Source organism: Mesoplodon bidens (assembly GCF_964165515.1).
Source record: "Mesoplodon bidens genome assembly, chromosome: 11".
Classification (NCBI taxonomy): domain Eukaryota; kingdom Metazoa; phylum Chordata; class Mammalia; order Artiodactyla; family Ziphiidae; genus Mesoplodon; species Mesoplodon bidens.
Genome location: NC_138167.1, coordinates 41,942,990 through 41,949,516, shown reverse-complemented (window position 1 = coordinate 41,949,516; position 6,527 = coordinate 41,942,990). Strand labels below are relative to the sequence as shown.

Sequence of the window (6,527 nt, the reverse complement as noted above, 5' to 3'; positions counted from 1 at the left end):
ATATTTAGAAAGGGAGTCAGCCACCATCACTTGTATTTTGGCAGAGACCCATAGGCAGGCAGAGGAGTGGGAAAGCTTAATAGTGAAAAAAGGGAAGGTTTCAGGTATGTCCTGATTAAAGCCTGTTTTCATGGGTAAGTTGTAGGTGGGCTAACTCAAGAGAGGGGCATCCTATGTGATTGGTTAGGGGTGCATATGTGGCTTTCTCTGGTTGGTCCTAAGTGTTAATCAAGTCCTGGCTATTTTGAGCGGATTGTTATATGGTTTATTTGGCTTCCTGGACTATCACTAGACACCGCAGTCTGACTTCCTACAAGTCTGACTTAAAGCAGTCTGGCTTCCTGGGCTGTTTATTATAGATAAGGGGGTTGGTTTCCTGGGTAGGCTTCGGGCAGGTTGTGGGTCAGAGTTCTGTTTTTAAATATGGTCTGGTCATTGTTTGTTTGTATATTCAGTCTCTCAAATAGAACACCCAGGAATACTAAAATCTGAATCAGAGGAAGCTTGCAGAAGCATGGAGAGCTTTACAAGTATGAAAGGAGCCTGTTTGCTATCGATGTGCAGTTCTGCCAATAAGTCTTACCAGGTAAAGATACATCTCATTTCAAAGGTGGACTGGGGTGGGCAGTCTGATAATCACATCAGTGTTGTGTCACTTGAAAACTATCATTTTCATGAATTTTATTTTTACAATAATAGTAGGAAAGCAATGAGGGAATAGACTCTCTAGTAGGTTATTATTAGCCCAATCTTGAAAGTGATCATGGTCCCTTAGCTTCTGTGGGCAAAGTGGTAAAAAATAGGCTCTGGACAGATCATATTTATTTGAATATTTCTAGAAATGTGACATCCTGCACAAATCTTATTTGATTTTCACAATCTCCGTGCATCCTGTTTTGAGTAGAGTGAATTTCATTGCTGGGAAGGTCTTCACTATAATAACAGTAACAAGAGTGCCAGTAGAGTTCTCTTTTCCAGAACTACATGCCCTGGGCTTTTTAATGGAGGTTTCTCAGTTTCTTTACTGGAGATTCCTTATTGCTCCCTTTAGGAACTGACTTCTTTGAGCTATTTGGGAGTCCCCGATTTAAATTTCAGGACCATTAAGGAGGGCACACTGTAAGGAGCTAAGACATAAGGGGAGAAAGCAAAGGAAGTTTATTTATTGAGTTCCTATTGTATGCTTGATTTATTTAACATAAGTTTTCCTCACCAAGCAAAAGGGCATAATAATAGCTAACGTTTATATAGCATTTGCTATGCTGTCAAGGATGTATGTGATAGGTACTAATATTATCCCTATTTTACAGATGGGGACATATGCTGAGAATTAAAGTAATTTGTCCCAGGTCACGAACCTAGTAAGTAGGAGAGCCAGACATCCTGACTCCAGAGTCTGTGTGATTAACTCCTAATCTACAAGCTATGTGTCTACAAGGGATTGTTGTAAGGGTTAAATGAGATAAAGTAAGAGGTGCCTGGCCCATCTCATAGCCCAGAACCACTCAAAGTGAGAAAGCTATTATTTTGTGAAAGTGCTCTGGTATAGAGGCTTTTATCCCAAGGGCCACGGGGAGGCAGTATTGCCATTCAGTTGGTTTCCCCTTGTGCTTTCATCCTCATAGGTGCAAAACCCCTTTGTCCTTCAAGGCTTATGCTATCTACCATCCCCTTTACATTTACTATTTATGTCTACTATCAACCTCTTTGGGTAATCTGTCAGCCCTAGGTCTCTCTCTTCAAGTTCTTTGCAGATGTAGAACCTACTTCATGGACTTGCAGTCCAGCTCCTGTTGTTATTCTGGATGTTTTCAGCATGTAAAAGGATGATCTGTTTGGGAAAGATATAGTTCATTCAGTCATTCTTTAACTTATTCATTTATTCCACAAAGAGTTATTGAAAATTTGTGTTGGACATTTAGCTAGGCTCTGTGGAGAAAAAGGGATATGGGTTCTACGTCCGAGAAAGTTATAGTCTAGTAGGGGCAATGAACCCAAATCAAGAAGTATAATGACATGTTATAGATGAATTTATAAACCAAGCTGTCTATTGGCATCAGCATTTTTTTTAAACATCTTTATTGGAACATAATTACTTTACAATGTTGTGTTAGTTTCTGCTATATAACAAAGTGAATCAGCTATACATATACATATATCCCCATATCACCTCCCTCTTGAGCCTCCCTCCCACGCTCCCTATCCCACTCCTCTAGGTGGTCACAAAGCACGGAGATGATCTCCCTGTGCTATGCAGCTGCTTCCCACTAGCTATCTATTTTACATTTGGTAGTGTATATATGTCCATGCCACTCTCTCACTCCGTCCCAGCTTACCCTTCCCCCTCCCCGTGTCCTCAAGTCCATTCTCTACGTCTGCATCTTTATCCCTGTCCTGCCCTTAGGTTCTTCAGAACCATTTTTTTTTTAGATTCCATATATATGTGTTAGCATATGGTATTTGTTTTTCTCTTTCTGACTTACTTCACTCTATATGACAGACGCTAGATCCATCCATCTCACTTCAAATAACTCAATTTCATTTCTTTTTATGGCTGAGTAATATTCCATTGTATACATGTGCCACATCTTCTTTATCCATTCATCTGTTGATGGACGTTTAGGATGGTTCCATGTCCTGGCTCTTGTAAATAGTGCTGCAATGAACATTGTGGTACATCTCTCTCTTTTTTTTTTTATTGTTGAATTTTATTTTATTTATTTTTTTATACAGTAGGCTCTTATTAGTTATCCATTTTATACATATTAGTGTATACATGTCAATCCCAATCTCCCAATTCATCACACCACCCCCCACCCTTACCACTTTCCCCCTTAGTGTCCATACGTTTGTTCTCTGCATCTGTGTCTCTATTTCTGCCCTGCAAACTGGTTCATCTGTATCATTTTTCTGGGTTCCACATATATGCATTAATATACGATATTTGTTTTTCTCTTTCTGACTTACTTCACTCTGTATGACAGTCTCTAGATCCTCTACGCCTCTACAAATGACCCAATTTTGTTCCCTTTTATGGCTGAGTAATATTCCATTGTATATATGTACCATATCTTCTTTATCCATTCGTCTGTCGATGGACATTTAGGTTGGTTCCATGTCCTGGCTATTGTAAATAATGCTGCAGTGAGCATTGTGGTATATGCCTCTTTTTGAATTATGGTTTTCTCAGGGTATATGCCCAGTAGTGGGATTGCTGAGTTGTATGGTAGTTCTATTTTTAGTTTTTTAAGGAACCTCCATACTGTTCTCCATAGTGGCTGTATCAATTTACATTCCCACCAACAGTGCAAGAGGGTTCCCTTTTCTCCACACCCTCTCCACCATTTATTGTTTGTAGATTTTTTGATGATGGCCGTTCTGACCTGTGTGAGTTGATACCTCATTGTAGTTTTTTTTTTTTTTTTTTTTGCGGTACGCGGGCCTCTCACTGCCGCGGCTTCTCCCGCCGCGGAGCACAGTCTCCGGACGCGCGGGCTCAGCGGCCATGGCTCACGGACCCAGCCGCTCCGCGGCATGTGGGATCTTCCCGGACCGGGGCACGAACCCGTGTCCCCTGCATCGGCAGGCGAACTCCCAACCACTGCGCCACCAGGGAAGCCCTCATTGTAGTTTTGATTTGCATTTCTCTAATGATTAGTGATGTTGAGCATCTTTTCATGTGTTTGTTGGCAATCTGTATATCTTCTTTGGAGAAATGTCTATTTAGGTCTTCTGCCCATTTTTGGATTGGGTTCTTTGTTTTTTTGATATTGAGCTACATGAGCTGCTGGTATATTTTGGAGATTAATCCTTTGTCAGCTGCTTCGTTTGCAAATATTTTCTCCCATTCTGAGGGTTGTCTTTTTGTCTTGTTTATGGTTTCCTTTGTTGTGCAAAAGCTTTTAAGTTTCATTAGGTCCCATTTGTTTATTTTTTTATTTTTATTTTTTTTGCGGTACGTGGGCCTCTCACTGTTGTGGCCTCTCCCGTTGCAGAGCACAGGCTCCGGACGCGCAGGTTCAGTGGCCATGGCTCACGGGCCCTGCCGCTCCACGGCATGTGGGATCCTCCTGGACCAGGGCACGAACCCGTGTCCCCTGCATTGACAGGCGGACTCTCAACCACTGTGCCACCAGGGAAGCCCCTATTTTTGTTTTTATTTCCATTTCTCTAGGAGGTGGGTTGAAAAGGATCTTGTTGTGATTTATGTCATAGGGTGTTCTGCCTATGTTTTCCTCTAAGAGTTTTATAGTGTTTGGTCTTACATTTAGGTCTTTAATCCATCTGAAGTTTATTTTCGTGTATGGTGTTAGGGAGTGTTCTAATTTCATTCTTTTACATGTAGCTGTCCAGTTTTCCCAGCACCACTTATTGAAGAGGCTGTCTTTTCTCCATTGTATATTCTTGCCTCCTTTATCAAAGATAAGGTGACCATATGTGCATGGGTTTATCTCTGGGTTTTCTATCCTGTTCCATTGATCTATATTTCTGTTTTTGTGCCAGTACCATACTGTCTTGATTATTGTAGCTTTGTAGTATAGTCTGAAGCCAGGGCACCTGATTCCTCCAGCTCCGTTTTTCTTTCTCAAGATTGTTTTGGCTATTCGGGGTCTTTTGTGTTTCCATACAAATTGTGAAATTTTTTGTTCTAGTTCTGTGAAAAATGCCATTGGTAGTTTGATTAGGGATTGCATTGAATCTGTAGATTGCTTTGGGTAGTATAGTCATTTTCACAATGTTGATTCTTCCAATCCAAGAACATGGTACATCTCTCCATCTGTTTGTATCGTCTTTAATTTCTTTCATCAGTGTCTTATAGTTTTCTGCATACAGGTCTTTTGTCTCCTTAGGTAGGTTTATTCCTAGGTATTTTATTCTTTTTGTTGCAGTGGTAAATGGGAGTGTTTCCTTAATTTCTCTTGCAGATTTTTCATCATTAGTGTATAGGAATGCAGGAGATTTCCATGCATTAATTTTGTATCCTGCTACTTTACCAAATTCATTGATTAGCTCTAGTAGTTTTCTGGTAGCATCTTTAGGATTCTCTATGTATAGTATCATGTCATCTGCAAACAGTGACAGTTTTACTTCTTCTTTCTGATTTGGATTCCTTTTATTTCTTTTTTTTTTTTTTTTTTTTTGCGATAGGCGGGCCTCTCACTGTTGTGGCCTCTCCCGTTGTGGAGCACAGGTTCTGGATGTGCAGGCTCAGCGACCATGGCTCACGGGCCCAGCCGCCCCGCAGCATGTGGGATCCTCCCGGACCGGGGCACGAACCCGTGTCCCCTGTATTGGCAGGCGGACTCTCAACCACTGCGCCACCAGGGAAGCCCCCTTTTATTTCTTCTCTGATTGCTGTGGCTAAAACTTCCAAAACTATGTTGAATAATAATGGTGAGAGTGGGCAACCTTGTCTTGTTCCTGATCTTAGTGGAAATGGTTTCAGTTTTTCACCATGGAGAACGATGTTGGCTGTGAGATTGTCATATATAGCCTTTATTATTTTAAAGTAAGTTCCCTCTGTGCCTCCTTTCTGGAGTGTTTTTATCATAAATGGGTGTTGAATTTTGTCAAAAGCTTTTTCTGCATCTATTGAGATTATCATATGGTTTTTATCCTTCAGTTTGTTAATATGGTGTATCACATTGATTGATTTGCGTATATTGAAGAATCCTTGCATTCCTGGGATAAACCCCACCTGATCATGGTGTATGATCCTTTTAATGTGGCATCAGCATTTTTTTAAAGACTTGGACAATATTGGTACAGGCAGCAAAGGCACAGAAGCAGAAATGGCATGGTGCTTTCAGGAACCTGCCAGTAATAGTTCCATATGGTCAGAACTCAGACTTCAAGGGAAGGCATAGTGAGAAATGGGACTAAGAGTTAAGCTATGGCCAGAGCATTGCATGCCAAGCTAAAGAGTGTGGAAATAAAAGTTATTCATCTTCCCCCTGGTCAGGGAAATTCTGTATGCCATGAGGTGTGGCCAAAAAAAAAAAAAAGAAAAGAAAAAAGTTACTCATCTTCCATTTTAATTCAGTTTTGGTTAAAATTATAATAAAATATTGATCATATTTGTATTTGATGAGAAGCCTTGGGAGTGAATAATATTGTTGAAACAAATTGAAAATTTGAAGTACTCCTGTGCTAGTTATTTTCCTCCTCAATAAAATAAAAGAAGATTAATGTTCTGTTGACAGAAGAGCATCATAAACAAAGGGAGACTATCTAGGTGGAGCCAAGGTCATATTTCAGTTTATGATAGGTTTTATCACTTGTTATCATCAACTACTGAAAAGTAATAAAGAGTACCCTCATATTTATTTAAATGACAAAGTTTTAGTTTAATCTCACAGGAATGATTCTTTTAACCACAAAGCAAATGATGACTTCAAAGCTGATAAAACATGTGTTATAGGATATTGCAATTGTTTTTTAATCTATATGATGGATATAATATATGAAATTGAATTTTTCACCTAAGCTATAAATGAACCTAGCAGATTTTTGATAAATAACCTGCC

The 6,527-nt window shown here is 39.9% G+C and overlaps 1 protein-coding gene across 1 annotated transcript in view; it reads left to right on the top strand.

Moving 5' to 3' along the window:
* The first annotated feature begins 364 nt into the window (after positions 1-364).
* The window catches only part of LOC308624561 (17-beta-hydroxysteroid dehydrogenase type 6), a 33,020-nt gene continuing 26,857 nt past the window's right edge, over positions 365-6,527 (top strand). Inside the window, exon 1 of the mRNA XM_081247887.1 lies at positions 365-586. The gene's annotated coding sequence lies outside the window, so the exon portion shown is untranslated. The remainder of the gene's footprint in view (positions 587-6,527) is intronic.